Below are 16,813 nucleotides of genomic sequence, written 5' to 3' on the forward strand. Positions count from 1 at the left end.
CCCCACGACTGGACCCAAAAAAAAAAAAAAAAGAACTGCAGAAACCTAATGCTTAATCCCACTTGGCGACATAAGTATCACAATTGTTATAACTATAAATGTTACTACCTGCAAACTACAGAGTTATAATTTTTTTAGCTAAGCAATCATCCATTTTCTGGCTTTTTAAAAAATATTAAGAAAAGAAAATTTCCTACACTTTGATATTTACTTAGATATTTTCCCTTCTACTCCTCACACAGATCTATGCTAGCATCCGGCATAACTTCTCTTCCACATGATGAGAAGTTTCCTGCTGACAATAAATATCTTCAGTTTTTATTTATCTGAAAATGTCTTCATTTTTTAAACTGCAGGATTGCTTTACTGAATACAGAATTTCTTATTGGTGGTTTGTTTCTGTCTTTTAACATTTTGGAGATACATTCCCTTTACACCTGCCACCCTCCCTCCACCCCCATTTCAGATGTAATGTGGACCATCCATTACATCACGGTTTCCCTGTATAATGTGATCTTCTCCAGCTGGTTTTGTGGTTACTCTTTATCTTTCAATTGAAGCATCTGTAGTATGATGTTCCTGGTATTTTCCTGTGTATTTATCTTATTTAAGACTCCTAACGCATAAATTGATGTCTCTCACTCACTTTGAAAAAGCTTTCAACCATTTTCTTCCTAAATTTCCCCTTTCCTCTGCTACTGGGGCTGGATCACACATGTTTCCCTTACTGAGAGTCTCATAGACCTCTACAGTTCAGTTTGTGATTCTTCACCTCTTTTCTGTCTCCATTCTCCATTAGACATTTTCTTCTGATCTGCCTTCAGGTTCAGTAGCTTCTTCTGTTCTTAAATCCTCGCAGTAAAACTTTTATTTCTTTTTTTTTTCAATTGTGAAAATACCATACAGAGGGGTTACAATTACATGGGCAAAATAGTGAGTACATTTCTTATCAAGCATTGTTGCCTCCTCCTTTGTTTCCCCTTCCCATCCCTTCCCATCCCCCTCACCCTCCCCCCATCTCCACCCCTCCAAAGTTGTAAAGTTCGTTTTTCGACATAACGTCTTGTACATCTCATTGTTGTAATGGGTCCACCTGTACCCCTATTTAAACAGTTTGGTTTTTTTCCCTTCCCCTCCACAAAAACTTTTATTTCAATTGTCGCATTTTCCCTTTACCATCAAAATAGATTTCTCTGATACTTGTCCTAGCTCTAATTTTTCCCATGAATATGGATAATATTTCCCTTGTTCTTAGCATGCCAAGTAATTCTTTTTAATCTGGACATTAGGAATGATATATATGTAAGGACTCGAATATTTCATATCCTTCTCAACAATGATATTATTATTATTAATAATAATAATTATTATTATCTGGAAGGTAGTCAATTTGGCCAGATTCAAATTTTTAGATTCTTTTTACCCTGTCGAAGGAAATAGTTGAAATCTTCTCTTAGTTCTACTATTTTCAGGCTACTATTTTTACAAGATCTTCTCCTAACGTCTCCCTATTGCAGACACAGTTTATCAGTCACCCAAGACTATGGGAGGATATTACTACATGGGGTTGCTCACCATCCTGGGGCTCCCTTTCTTCTTGGCACTTTCTCCTGACTTTATCACTGTTCTTCAGCCTGAATTCTATCCTCTCTCACCTCACCCCACGGAGAAAGCAGCTCAGACCCCTGACATTCCATTCCAATTGAGCATGACTGGGCTCTTGAGAAACCTCAAGACTCATGTTTCATCCCAAAAATCTCATCCCCTTTCCCCTGTATTCATTCTCTAAGATCCTTCAATAATTATATTCTCAAACATTTTTCTATGTCTTAAAATTATCATCTGTAGAAGAGTTGCTCCTTTACAACTACTTGGCAATTTTTCAGAAATCTTATCCCTGAGGTTTCTCCCAAAGTGCTTCTTCTTTTATCTGTCCAGTACTCGATACATACTACAGAGTAACATTTTCACATGTGGGAGACCACCAGATAGCAGCCGAGTTTTCCTGTTTTTAGGGAAAGATACCAAAGTCACCCAAGCTACCAAATCAACTGAAGGAGTAAGACTCTAGCAACAATAATAAGTACCATTTTCTGAGCTGAACCCACTCTTACTTCACAAAATGGCAGAAAACCATCAGAACTATGGGTTTTTTTTTTCCTATCTATCAACTAGTAAGTAGCATGGAGAAACTGTAGAAACAAAAATTCTTAAGTATTTTTTTAATCATCTCTATAGTCATAGTCAACCACTAGCACCTTTCAACAGTCCTGTCCCATTATTTCCCCCCAAGGAGCCACTTCCTCCCCTACACTAGAGGAATAGCTCAGCAGTAGAGGGCTTGTGTTTTATTCACTTCCAAAACAAAGTGGAGAGAAGAGAAGAAAGGCAGGAAGAAGAAGAGTTTCTATATGTATAAACTCCTCGATTAGAAAATCACTTGAGAACATAAACTCTTTACCAATGCAATTATCCTTAAAATCAATTCAATTTCTATTAGGTTCAGTTCTACCCCAATACAAAGGTCAAGCTAATAATACAGAAAGTATTATTTCGAGAAGAAAAGAAAAAATAAATGTAAAAAGTTAGAATGGATGAATGTGACCTGAATACTGTTTATTCTTTGAGTTTACTGTCATACTGTTTGAGTTAATAGGAAGAAACTGGCCCATAGTAGATGTTCAGTAGTTATCATGAAATAATGAGTGGACACTTAAGCAAGAAAGTTACAAAATGTCTTTGGTCATGCCATCTGCTGCAGTTCATTTTAAAGTTTTATTGAACATCTCTAGAAAGAGAGACTAAAACTTTGTGTTATGACCTCTGAGAATGTTTTCAACCATAGGAAAAAAAATCAATGAATTTGTGTTTCTAGATCAAAATGGGTTCAACGAGGCCCCTCTAGGCAAATCATAATAAGTCTTTGCACATCTCTATCAAAACACTTCCTACTGTTTCAAATAATTTATAAGGTTGTCACCTGCATCCGACTGTGACCTCCTGGAGGAGGGGATCAGTGGTAGACTCATTTCAGAAAACTCCAGCAGTAATTACTGCTTACCACACAGGGTGTGCAGAAGATGGGAATTTTTTGTTCCTAAATTAGTAGTTTGTTTAATATATAAACTATCAGTAAAGGCTTTTTACCTATGGAATATTAATATACCAAATATACTTCTATTGAGAGTATACAGTTCCAACACTCATTTTTTGGTTGATTCCTAAGCATTAGACACTGTAAAGGGACAGAAGATGCAAAAATGGGAGCATTTTTCTATATACTAATAGCTTTTACAGAGGAATACTGGTGTCTGTTACTTATTTATACAAGTAAAACACAGGCCAGCAGCAAGGTGTTTGTAATGGGACCTTAATTGTATGATTTTAAAATCTAACACATTAGTCATAAAGTTTGATTTGAAAAATTTTTAGTTCTACTGAAAAAATAAAAATTGTGACACAGATATATCACCATACAATGTTCCTAGTATTGGACTTTCTGAAGACTATTTTTATATCTGCATTCTACAGCAGGAATGGTTTCAAATCACAGCTTGCCATATTTGGTCATGACAGATCCATTTCCAAAATAAAAGTTATAACTTACGTCATTCTCAATTTTGCCAGAAGTTGAGCCCAATGAAGTAAGACACATTTAATTAGCATACAGGAAAGAATTTGATGTCTTTTCTCATTTCCAAGATTACATAAAATAATAGATTTATATAATGAACCATGATTTCTCGAGACAACTTGCAGATGACTAAGTTGTAGGAAGCAATACTACTTGCTTTTCTTGATAAGTCTCACTTTCAGAAAGGAGAAATAGTGAACTCCAAGAAATAGAGGCTATGTTCTGTGTAGGAACATTTGACCAAAATAAAGTAAGGAAGCACAAATTAGAACTGCAATCTCTAGAGCTCTAAAGAAAGAAATGAGCTAAAAAAAAAAAAAAAGAAAGAAAGAAAAAGAAAGAAAGACAGAAAGAAATGAGCTAAGCTTAAGTTTTCTAGACTCAATGAAAAATAGGGATACAAGTTGCCCCATCATAACAATGAGATGTACAAGACAGTATGTTGAAAATGAACTTTACAATTTTGGGCGGGGGAGGGGGGTGGGGATAGTGCAGCCATAGTTGTGGAAGATGGTAGGAGAAAAACAAAGGAGGAGGCAACAATGCTCAATAGGAAATGTACTCATTACCTTGCTCATGGAACTGTAATCCTTCTGTACAGTATTTTTACAATAAAAAAATACAAAAAATTAACATTAAAATGCAAAATAATACATGTACATCTACTATCCATCACCATTATTTCTGTTTCTTCTGTTCCAGGACTGATTAGGTCATTGTGTTGCTCTGAGTGATTTCAACAACCTCTTAGCCATATCAACATCCTCCTGGTATCCTCCAAAGACCATTAGAGAGGAAGAAACATACTGTCATGCCCACATTTCTTTTAAAAAGTTCATCAGAAAACAAAGTCCATAGTCAGCATTTACTCTCTTGACACATTCCTACTTGTGAGCTATTCAAACATAATATTAATGACAGTAACAATGACTATATTCTGCACAAGAAGCATAAACATGGTTTTCCTATCAACTCTATAAATAATTTTTTTAAATTAGCAGTGACTAGATTAATTAGAGGCCACCAAGGTACAAAGCAATTTGAGTGTGAGAATCCAAATACTGCCAAGGCACTGTTCAATTTGACAAGGGTGTAGGGAAGGAATAGCAGTGAACCTGCCACTGCAAAAGGTAGAGGCCACTTCTCTTTCATCTAAGTGATCCCTGCATCAGTATTAACAAAACACTCTCTTTAACTTTTTATTAAACAATGGGAAATCTGTTGTAGAGCATTACAATAGGAAATTTGTTATAGTTCATTCTAATGCTAATTTTCTCACCCCAAGTGATCCAATTATTTTTAGGGCTAAACTCTTCAGTTAGACTTCATTATACAAGGAAAAGAAATTAAAATGCAATCTGAAAGTTGAATTGACTTTCTATAAACATAAGGGACTGTAAGATCTAAAGGGACTTTTCTAAAGAGGTAAAACGACAGTGTTAAATATTTTTAAAGTGTATCCAAATAATTGATGTTTTTCTATTTTAAAAATGTTTTACACATATAATTGATAAAAGTATAATAAAATTGTCCAAATATATAAGTGCCCACTACATATACATATGCAAAAAATGATCGCCATTATATATATGCACATAATATTCCAATGGAATGTACAATAAGTTGGCTTCAAACACTGAAATATGACAGTCATTTCTTATAAAATTCTGTTCAAAACCCTAACTAGATTGTACTCAATGTAATTTCTAGGAAATTTTTGCTTTTGTGAAAACCTGTTTGAAGTTTCTATTATTTTTTTTTTTTTTTTTGTCGGGCGTGGGGCTTGAACTCTGGGCCTGGGCGCTGTCCCTCAGCTCTTCAGCTCAAGGCAAGCGCTCTACCACTTGAGCTACAGCGCCACTTCCGGTTTTCTGGTGGTTTATTGGAGATAGGAGTCTCACGGTCTCACGGTCTCTCCTGCCCGGGCTGGCTTTGAACCGCGATCCTCAGATCTCAGCCTCCTGAGTAGCTAGGATTACAGGCATGAGCCACCAGTGCCCGGCTGAAGTTTCTATTATTTTTATTTATGTGTTTGTTTTTATTATCTTTAAGTAGTTGTATAATGGAATTGCCATTCAACAAAGCTTTGTATAAATACAATGTCTTAGTCAATGTCATCCCTTTGAACATTCTCATCCCTTCCTCCCAACCCTTCCCCCAGCCCCGCTCTTAATTTTGTAGGATGTGCATTGAATTTTTTACTGCACTCCCCAATAGCTACACAAAAGTTTTCCAATTCAACATTTCAGTTAACGTGTACAATTTAGTCTTAATCAACATCATCCCTTCCTCCATTCTCCCCCTGCCATTTCAGCCCCATCTGTTCCCCTCAATTGTTTGAAGATTCTGACTCTGTTTAGCTCCAAAGCTCAAGATTATCAACTCCTATCCTGACCTGTGGCCCCTCTATTCATGGTGTTGTCTCTTTTTCTCCTGATAGTCATCTGACCCTTATAGATAGCATCTGTGTCCCCAAGTTCCTTTCTCTTTTATCTTCTATGTTAAAAAAAGAAGAGGAAAAGAAGAAAGAGAGAGGAGGAGGAGGAGGAGGAGGAGAAGAAGGAGGAAGAAGAGGAAGAAGAAGAAGAAGAAGCAGCTGACACCAGTGGTTCACACCAGTAAGCTGAGATGTGAGGATCCTTGTTTGAAGCAAATCCAAACAGGAAAATTCCATGAGACACTTAGCTCCAATTAACCATCAAAAAGGTGGAAGTAGAGCTGTGATTCAAGTGGTAAACTGCTAGCCTTGAACATAAAAGCTCAGAAATAGCCCTCAGACCCTGAGTTCAAACCCAGGACCAGCACCAAAAAGGAAGGTGGGAATATAAAGTATTCCTTCCACAATACCTCTGAACTCTATGTTGCTCTGATAATGTAACTTTTGATTCCATCCACATTTGTTTTGTTTTGGGTTTTTTGGGGGGGTCCAGTTGTGGGCCTGAACTCTGGGCCTGGGAGCTGTCCCTCAGGATTTCAGCTCAAGGCTAGCACTCTACCACTTGAGCCACAACACCACTTCCGGCTTTTTTCCTTTTTGCTTATGTGGTGTTGGGGAATCGAACCCAGGACCTCATGCATGCAAGGCAAGTGCTCTAACACTGAGCCACCTTCCCAGCCCATCCATCCACATTTGATATGATTGCTACTTCCTCCTCTGCAATGATCTTTGTTTATCTGACTGCCAAAATGATATTCTGCCTCGATTTACTTTACCCCAGTGAGCATTACCTCCCCATCATCTTGGGTGGTCTACTTCATCTTTTTTGATAGTTTCTAAATAGACTCTCTTCCTTCTGGTTCTGGTGTCATGTGCCTGCAATTCTAGTACTTGGGAGGAGGTAGGAACAGGACTTTCACAACTTCCAGTTCAGCCTAAATCACATAGCAAGCTTCTGGCCAACCAGAGTTATATAGTGAGACACTGTTCCAATATATGCATATACATGTAGATATGCATACATGTATACATATGTACATATGCATATGTATAAATGAGTACATTTGTGTATGTATTTATATGCATATGTACATGAATGTGCGTATATGTATATGAACATATATATACATATATGAGTACACACACAATTCTGTCATGATCTCCACAGATAATGGGCTTTAAAATCCATCCATAAACAGATCATCCTCCTCCCTGAGCTTTTCCTGTAAACTTTTATGTCCAGCTCTAGGTTTAACTTCCCCACATCAATATCCAATAAGCATCTTGGACTTTAAACATCTCTAAGCAGAGCTCTCCCTGCGTTTGGCTCCTCGGTGTTGGTAACGCCACCATTCTCATCGCTCAGGGTGCCTTCTGCACTCCCCTCCTGCGCCCAGACTCTATGTCAAGCCCCTTAATACACGCTGTTATCCAAATGCACAGGTAACTTCTCTCTTTTGTATCAGAATATATTTTTACATTTTTTCAACTATCTTTTAGTAGTTGTACAAAGGGGTTTCAATTCAACAAATCAGTTTGGGAATATGCCATATCTTGATCAAGATTACCCCATTCATCTCTACCCCCATTGCCATCCAATGATATGTGGTAGATCCCCACACCCACAAGGATGATTTTTCAGAAGAAGTAGATTTTCTACTACATTCCACAGAAATATCTTATCTGTTCATTCGCTGAACCACGTGGGCCTGGCTATGGTACAAGCCTGTTCACATCTAGAGAGGAAGTCTCTAAACAAGGACCTAACAGATGATTTCAAGGCAGTATGGTGCTTGCAAACAGGATAAAGCGACAGACATCCGCTGGGCTTCCAGGAGGCAGTAACTGGGTTGAGTGTTGAAGGACATATAAATAGTTGTTGTTGGGCAGTAGTGGGTTGACAAAGGCTTTCCAGGCAGAAGCAGCAGGAACAAAATGAACAAAGATACCAAAGAAGGAAGAGTCCAAATATGATCACAGACTATGCACAGCTCAGAGAAATGAAGATTAAAAACAATTACTAATGACAAACTTATAATTAAACCCAAGAGCTTATGCTTGGGGAAAAAAAAAAAGACAGAAAGTGTCTGGACCAGAAAGTTCTCTAGGACTTCTTAACTTCTTGGCAGAAAAACAAAAGTGGAGATTGTACAACATAGTGGATATAGTCATAATAACACACAAACAGAAAACATGTGCATAACGTAAAAGTGGCAAACCCAAACAATGTGATAGGTGACAACATTAGGTATCACTCAATATGAAGGCAAATTTGGGGGATGCACCATATTCTGGTGTCTCCACAAAAATTCGAACATAACACCAAGCTGTAACTTAGTGTGTAACTATTGTGCTGAAATAAATGAGATTTTTGCAACAGGTTTTTCTCATCTCTTTGTCTCACCTCATGTTGTTCTCCAGCCCAGTGTCTGCTCAGGAAAAAATAACCAATGCAGGGTGTTTGAATTCCCAAGGCTCCTATTGCTTGGGAAATTTTTGATCCTTCCCTATATGTTCCTAGCCCATTATGGAGGATCAAATCCTTACTTTCATTAACTGAACTCACTAATCGAAGTCTAGGCACTTAGAAAATATATCAGGTTTTCCTAATATGTTGGCAACAGGAGACCATTTGATATTTGGTTATTGCATTGTTTTCCTTTTAGATTGTGAGAAACCAACACCTATTTCATTTTACTTATGGGAGATCATATGAATGATAATCAGGCAGGGAAAAACTAGAGCATTCATGAAGGGGAGTGGAGCTGCTCTTCGTTCTCATTCTCTTTCTTCCCTTTCAAATCCCACCTTCTCTCTGTACGGCTATCCTCCATCTTCATCCCTACCCTCTCCCTGTATGTAATTCCATGTCTGTTTCCTCAGCCTGATAACTAATTTTCATTCTCTTAGTGGAATCTTGCTGATTTCCATTCTTCTCATGAATTTTTCTCATTTCAGTTCAAAGCACCAAGAAATACTTACCAATTCAGTTTACTCTCAAGAGCCAGGTTTCAGGGGTCAGGTCTCAGATGCTGTGTCTATCCACCATTGGTCCAACCATAGACAATGGATGTGAGAAATTCCCAAGTTTCTACTAACAAGGTGAAGGTCTTTAAGTAGACATTAGAAGAAAGGCACTATCTAGATCAGAAAGCACCTCCCAAAAGATGAGTCAATTTTTGGCCTGTCACATTGTGAAAGTTAAGAGAACATGTACAATCTGACACAGAAGAATATTTAAGAACTTCTCAGATCTCACTGTGAATTGAACAACTGTCAATTTTATTTATGCACAGCACATATACTTTTTTTATTGTTTCCCCTTCCCATCCCTTCCCAGCCTCCCCCCGCCCCTCCACCCAATCCTCCCCCACCACCAAAGTTGTAAAGTTCGTTTTCGACATGACAACTTGTACTTCTCATTGTTGCAATATACTTTTTAAAGGAAATGATTTAGCTTATCCTACTCATTCTTATTTTATTAATGCTTTGGTAACAAAACCTTCCCTAGTCTACCCAGTCATATATTGGAACTTTTATGCTATAAGGAAAAATATTTAACTGCACTATTTTTTTAATTTTGTCATTTTTGCAAAATTAATCTCTGTTTTTTAAAATCATTGTAGCAAAAAAAAAAAAAAAAAACCATGAAAGCAGAAAGGCCTAGAACTATTTTTAGGGATATGACTCAAATGATAGAGCATCTGCCTAGACTAAAGCTCAAGGTTCTAAGTTCAAAAACAAAGAGAGAAAAAGAGAAAGTGTGTGTGTGTGTGTGTGTGTGTGTGTGTGTGAGAGAGAGAGAGAGAGAGAGAGAGAGAGAGAGAGAGAGAGAGAGAGAAACTATCTTAACTGGGTTATGAAGTAAAAGGGCTCAGAGTACAATCTTAGTTCCACTGACTTTTTACTAAATTGTGATATTGTGACACTTAAGTTTGTAACCATGGGCACCTTATCTGTAAGTAAGAATAGTAATTTTCACAGAGCATGCCATAGAGCTTTGGTGAAAGAGTATACATAAAACCCAGAAACAGCATCCAGAACATACCAATATATTCTGGACAAGTTTCATGCATGTACAAAGAGCCATTAGAATTTCTCATGCAGTATTCTGTACTATACCAACATAGGCAATAATTCTGCAGCCCTACATTGTCAGGACATGTGCATAATCTATTTCCAGAAAAAGATGACAGCAAACAAAGCACTGTAGAAATTTCTTGTAATGTTGCATAGAATGAGCACCATTTTAAAATGCAGGGTTTGGAGTGTATACCAGCAACACCACATAGTGGACTACAGATGTGTCAAAAGTGGTATTTACCAAGTGTGCAAGTTCTGGTACACAGGTCACATTAAAAGAATGTCCCAGGAAGCAGAAACATATTTTGAAGGGAGCACAATGAGGGGGACAAGGAGGCACACAAAAGGATAAAGGAAGGGTAGGAAAATGCAATCGTCATATTCATTGTATTTTATGTAAACATTGAACTATATAATGTGAGCGGGATTTGAGGGAGAATGATGAGAGGAAGGCATTGATCAAGATGCATTGTACTCATCAGCTGACACATAGAATTGTAACTTCTTTGTACATAATTTAAAAAGGGGTTTTTATTACAGATCACTATCAAACAGAAAAATCATGATAAGCTAAGTGACTTTTTCAAAAAGCTAACTTTATTCCAATAGTCATAGTTATTCCAACATTGTTTCCTTATTGCATTTCCATGAGGAAATAGCTATTCATTCATGACAAGAGAATCAGGTTAAGGTCAGGGATAGCTGGAATTGCTCTTTTCTGTGAGCTGCTTTTTTTTTTTTTTTTGTCCGATTGAATTTTAACACTCTTAAATGGGAATTTAAATACTTTATGTTCCTTTTCTCTTTATAATCTGAGTTTTCTTTCAGTTTTGTGAATGCCTATAAAATTCAGACAGGAATGCTTCCCAGGGGGATTTTACTGGAGTCGCAAGTCATCTTTGATTTTTTTTTTTAGATTACAAAAGAGCCAAGATACAAGATGATCACAATAACCACAACTAAACTCTACTTAGTGATTTATTCATAGAGGATCCTCTCCTAAGCACATTACCTTTTTCCCTACATTGCCCACAGTTGTACAACTAATTAGTGGTGGGAAAATACTTCACACTTAAGTCTATTCTCTTTTGAGATCTATACTTGAGCCACCATAGAACATCACAAAACCCTCCCATTTCAGGATTATATTAAGTGACTCCAATGAGAAATGACTTGTCCTATAGACTTTGGGTTGCTCTTCACATTTCTATTTGAAGCTCACATACAAGGCGTATAATAGCATTGCAGGATCTTTCATAATCATGAAAATTGGTGATTTGTATCGGGTATTTGGATACTCTTTTTTTTGATACTCTGGAATGTATCTAAGATCTAAGACAACTTAAAGAGTTATTTTTTTTACTCATATTACATTGTAATTTTCAGAGGAAAAATCTTATCCACCTTATGTCCAACCATTGAGAACATGTCACTATTGCTCCACATGGTCTCTTGCTCCTTCATGGGCTCATGCTTGTAGCTGAGCTGTTTGTCAGTCTGCTGCTTGCCAGTAGAATTTGGGGAATCTGACAAAATCTTTCATTTAGTTATTTTTTCTCTCTCTCTCCTGCTTTCTCTACTTTGACAGTGTTATTGCTCATAGTCTCAAGAACCATGTGCACATCAGATGCCAGTGGCTCATACATGTAATCCTAGCTACTTAGGAGGCTGAGGTCTGGAGGATTTAAGTTTGAAACCAAGTCTGAACAGAAGAGACCTCGAGACTCCATCCATAATTAAGCAATGAAAAAACAAGGCAAGCATCATGGTTCAAGTAGAAGGGTGTCAGTTGAGAGTAAGAAAACCAAGTGAGTATAGGCCTTGATTTCAAGCCCTCATACTAGAAGAAGAAAAAAAAACACATGAGCTGGTGGTTGACTCCTCTAGACTATAGGCCATGGCTTCCACCTAGATGCCTGAGTCATGCAGAAAATCATTGTAGTTATCTGTGATTTAAAGATGCCATGTACTGACATTAAATCTCCTAATTATGTCACTAGCAATCTGCACAGAACAAAAATTTCCCAGATCTCCAAGTCCTTGTTCCTTTTTGCTCTACAGCTCTCTCCTTTCACATTTTCTTACAAGTATTAAGAATACTCTTGGCCACAACTTTTAATGCTTCCCTTGGAAATCCCCACAGCTGAGTAAACTTTCTCACGTGACTGAAAGATAAAATCCCATTAATTTTTCTTTTACTGTCTAATTGTCTTTCTTTTGGTTTCCAACATCATGATGATCATTTCCTTCTAAAACATCAACACCACTTTCAATGATGTTTTCAGTTGTACCAACTTTCTGTGTATAAGTGTAGGTACTCTGCAAAACTATAAAGATCTTCTCTAAAATATTCCAAACTCCCTTCTCTTCCCCTAGCAGAGTAACATCTATATTTCTTCTTTTCTTTCTCTTTTATTAAGTGTGTGTGTGTGTGTGTGTGTGTGTGTGTGTGTGTGTGTGTGTGTGTGTATGGGGGCATGTATATGTATACGTTTGTGTGTACAAATCTGAGTGTCTTGGATTACAGGCATGTGCCACCAGTGCCTGGCCAAATGACTACATGTCTAATACTAATCTATTACAGGAAATATGGGCTTTAGGGATGAGAAGGGGAAACAAAGGAGGAGGCAACAATGCTTGATAAGAAATGTACTCATTACCTTGCTCATGTAATTGTAACCCCTCTGTACGGTATTTTCACAATAAAAAAAGAAAGAAATCATGATCTTAATTACTTCCAGCTTCTGCTGCTTTCCAAACCACTTCCACATTTGTAGGCATTTGTTACAAGGGCACCCAATTTCTTGGTAATAAAATCCATATAAATTCCCTATTGCTGTTGCAACAAATTAAACATAACGACTTCATTATCTTATAGCTTGGTAAGTCAGAGGAGTTAGTCAAGAGGAGTCTTACAGAGGAACACAGCTTTCCATAGAGTGGCATCCTCCTAGAAATCTAAGTATTTGAGGAGATTTTCAAGTCTTAGAGGAAAAATCCACTTCCAGCAATTTTCTGTCTCAAAGCTGTCCATAGTTCTCTGGTCTATGACTCATTACCGTGACCTCTGCTCCACTGCCAGGTATCTTTTTCCCACTCTCTGTTGGAAGGGGCTGAGTAGTTACACTGACACCTCCCAGATAAGCTCCCTATCAAGGTCATTACCTTAGTCATAGAATCACACAGTTCCTGCGATTGTAATACATTCACAGATTCTAGGGACTGAGTCCTGGGCATCTTTAAGGAACCATTATTCTGTTTATCATAGTTGTGAGAAGTCTCTGTGTGTTTTGAATACTATTTCTTTTATGTAGGCCTTTAAATCCATTTCAAGTTAGATTTTCTGTGTCCTATGAGGTTAATGATGTAATGTCATTCCAGTTTCTTGGCATCATTCCCTGAAAATATTTGTTTCTCCCACTGAGTTTACTTAGGTTACTTGAAAAAAAACAGTCGACTGTAAATAAGCAGGTATTTTTTTGGACTCCATGCTTTTTCATTTATCTGTATAACTAAGTATGCCAGTACATCACAGTCTATATTACTGTAACTTTATATTAAGTTTCAGAAATGTGATCATTCAAAAATCTTTTTTCAAGCAGGAAGAAAACTCCTTTATTAACAGAGAGCAGCCCTTTTTAAAGCCAAAAAGAGCAGGTGGCATGGCAGGGGAGGAAGAGGAACCAATCACTGTCAAGGTCACACCCTATCATGCACCTAAGCTTCCACGGGCTGGTTATGTAAGGCAAGCTGGGCTCTGCCCACTCTACTCCCTCTCAGCTCCATCTTTGCTGCCCATGTGTTCTACAGATTCCCCCTTTTTTTGTTTTAATGGCATAAAATTCCTTTTATTGTTCTGTAATGCTTGCATTTGCATATGTGTGTTTTGTTTTACATTTGCATATGTAAAATTCTTTGAAAAAAAAGGATAAAATATTCTTAGGCATTGCACTGAGTATATAGAACATTCTACCCTAACTATATTTTAATACATAAATATGAGATGTTTTTGCAATGATTTTGATCTCTTTTATGGACTAAGGTATGGTTCAAGGAATAGAATCCTTGTCTAGCAAGCACAAATTTCTGAGCTCAAACCCCAGTGCCAACATAGATGTTCCTTTATTTTGCTCAACAATAATTTACTTTATCAGTGTACAACTCTTTAGTTTCCTTTTGATAAGTTCATTCTTCCTTCTTGATGCCACTTTTAGTGGAATTGTTTATTTTAATATTGTTAGTTGTTAGGACATAGGATACAAATGGTTTTTGTATATTGATTTTGAGTCATAGAACCTTACTGATCTCATTTATGATATATAGTACAATAGTTTTGTTATTTTTCCCTTAGAGACTTCTATGTGTAATATCATATCATTCATATTTAGAGGATACTTTTAGCTTTTTTTCTTTCCAGTGTGGAATGTATTTAACATTTTTCTTGCTAAATCTCTAAGCCAGAAATTCTACTACAAGATTGAATTGAAGAAGTAAAAGTGGACATAGTTGGCTCTTGATCTTTTGGGAAGCTTTTAATCTCTCTATATAGACATAATGTTACTATGAGTTTTTCATAGATGCCCTTGCTCATATTAAAAAATTCTGTTCCATTCCTAGTCTGTTTGTGCTTTTATTATGAAAGGATATCAGGTTTTGTCAAGAGCTTTTCTTAAATCCATTGAGTTTATCATCCAGGATTGCCCCTAATTCTTTTAGCATGATGTATTACATTGACTGACTTTTGCATCATGAACCAAATTTGCACTACAGGGAGAAATTTCCTCTAGTTCATACCATATGATCTTATATATACTAAGCTAGTTATAGCTTGCTCTTATTTTGTTGATGATTTTGCATATGTATTTATAAGGGAAATTGCTCTTCTTTTTGTATGATGTTTGGTCTGTTTTAATATCAAAGTAATGATGGCTTTTGAGGATGTTATGGCACATCTACTATACACTTTTACTTCACAAGAGCATTTATGGTTGACAAGCATTCTTCTTTAAATACTTTGTATAATTTAACTACTTTCCTTGTTAAATGTTTATTTTTGTATCTTCTTAGCCAATTTCCTATTATTTATATCTTTCAAGAGATTTAACTACTTAATCTAATCACTTGTTTCAGTATTTTTTTTTTTTTTTGGTCTGTCACAGGGCTTGAACTCAGGGCCTGGATACTGTCCCTGAACTCTTTCGCTTAAGGCTAGTGCTCTACCACTTTGAGCTACAGCTCCACTTCCATTACTTCTTGATGTATATATTTTTTTTGGGGGGGGGGGGGTGTCTGGTCGTGGGGCCTGGGCGCTGTCCTTCAGCTCTTCAGCTCAACGCTAGAGCTCTACCACTTGAGCCACAGCACCACTTCCGGCATTTTTTCTTTTTGCTTATGTGGTGCTGAAGAATCGAATCCAGGGACTCATGCATACAAGATGAGTGTTCTACCACTGAGCCACCTTCCCAGCCCCATTGATGTATATTTTTTAAATATAATTTCCCTATAAGTTTTTAAATCCTATAAAGCCTATAGTAATATTCACCCTTTCATTCCAATTTTAGTAGTTGAGTAAAAATGAGTCTTCCCTTCACTTTTTTAGTCAGTGTATATCAGCTCACAATTTGTCAGTTTTGTTGATCTTAAAGAAATTAAGTGCCGGTGCCTCATGCCTATAATTCTAGCTACTCAAGAAGCTAAGATCTGAGGATTGCAGTTTGAAGCAAGCCCAGGAAGAAAAATCTGTAAGTCTTATCTCTAATTAATCATTAAAAAGCCAGAAATGGACCGCTTGCTCAAGTCATAGAACACTGGCCTTTAGCAATAAAAAAAAAACCCTCAGTGACTGTGCCTAGTCCCTGAGTTCAAGCTACAAGACTGAAACAAAAATAAAACTAAAAAAGAAAGATAACTAAAAAGAAATCAATTTTTGATTGGTTAAGTTTTAAGTTGTTGTTATTTATGAGTATTTATTAATTTCTACACATCAATTACTCTGATTTTGCAATGTTGATTTCTACTATTTTTCCTTTGTGTTTTAAGAACAGACTTTTTACATTTGCAGTCTTTCTAAATATATGGAGTTATTTTATGGCTTATTATCTATCCTGTACAAAAACCTTGTGAATGTAAGAAAATGTTCTGCCATTGTTGGGTGCTCTACTCCACAGATATCTGTTATATATACCTTTGCTTATAATGTTTTTCAAGTCAAATTTCCTTACTGCTCTGCTGTGTAATTTCTCTGTCCACTACTAAAAATGGAATATTCAACTATATACACAGTATATATTGTATATACGGTATATACAGTATTCAACTGTGATTGTCAAATTGTCCATTCTTCTCTTTAATTCTGCCACATGTTTCATTTACACATTTCAAGATTCTTCTGCTGTATACCTATAAGTTAATAATTGTTATATATGGTGATAAATTAATCCTGACTTCTCAGCCTTAAATGCTAGGAGGTACCCAGACTTCCTTGATCTCTCCTTTTTTGTTTACATACTGTTGTTAGGTGAACATATCCAGTGTCATTACTTAAAATAATATGACTACACTGATGACTCCAAACTTTGTATCTCCAGTCCCAACTTCCCCCAGATTGCAATTTCATGTTAAACTCTTTATTCTTTTCTCATAGATACCTCAAATGTTAC

This window comes from Dipodomys spectabilis, unplaced genomic scaffold (genome assembly GCF_019054845.1).
Source record: "Dipodomys spectabilis isolate Male_0828 unplaced genomic scaffold, ASM1905484v1 ptg000094l, whole genome shotgun sequence".
NCBI classification, from domain to species: domain Eukaryota; kingdom Metazoa; phylum Chordata; class Mammalia; order Rodentia; family Heteromyidae; genus Dipodomys; species Dipodomys spectabilis.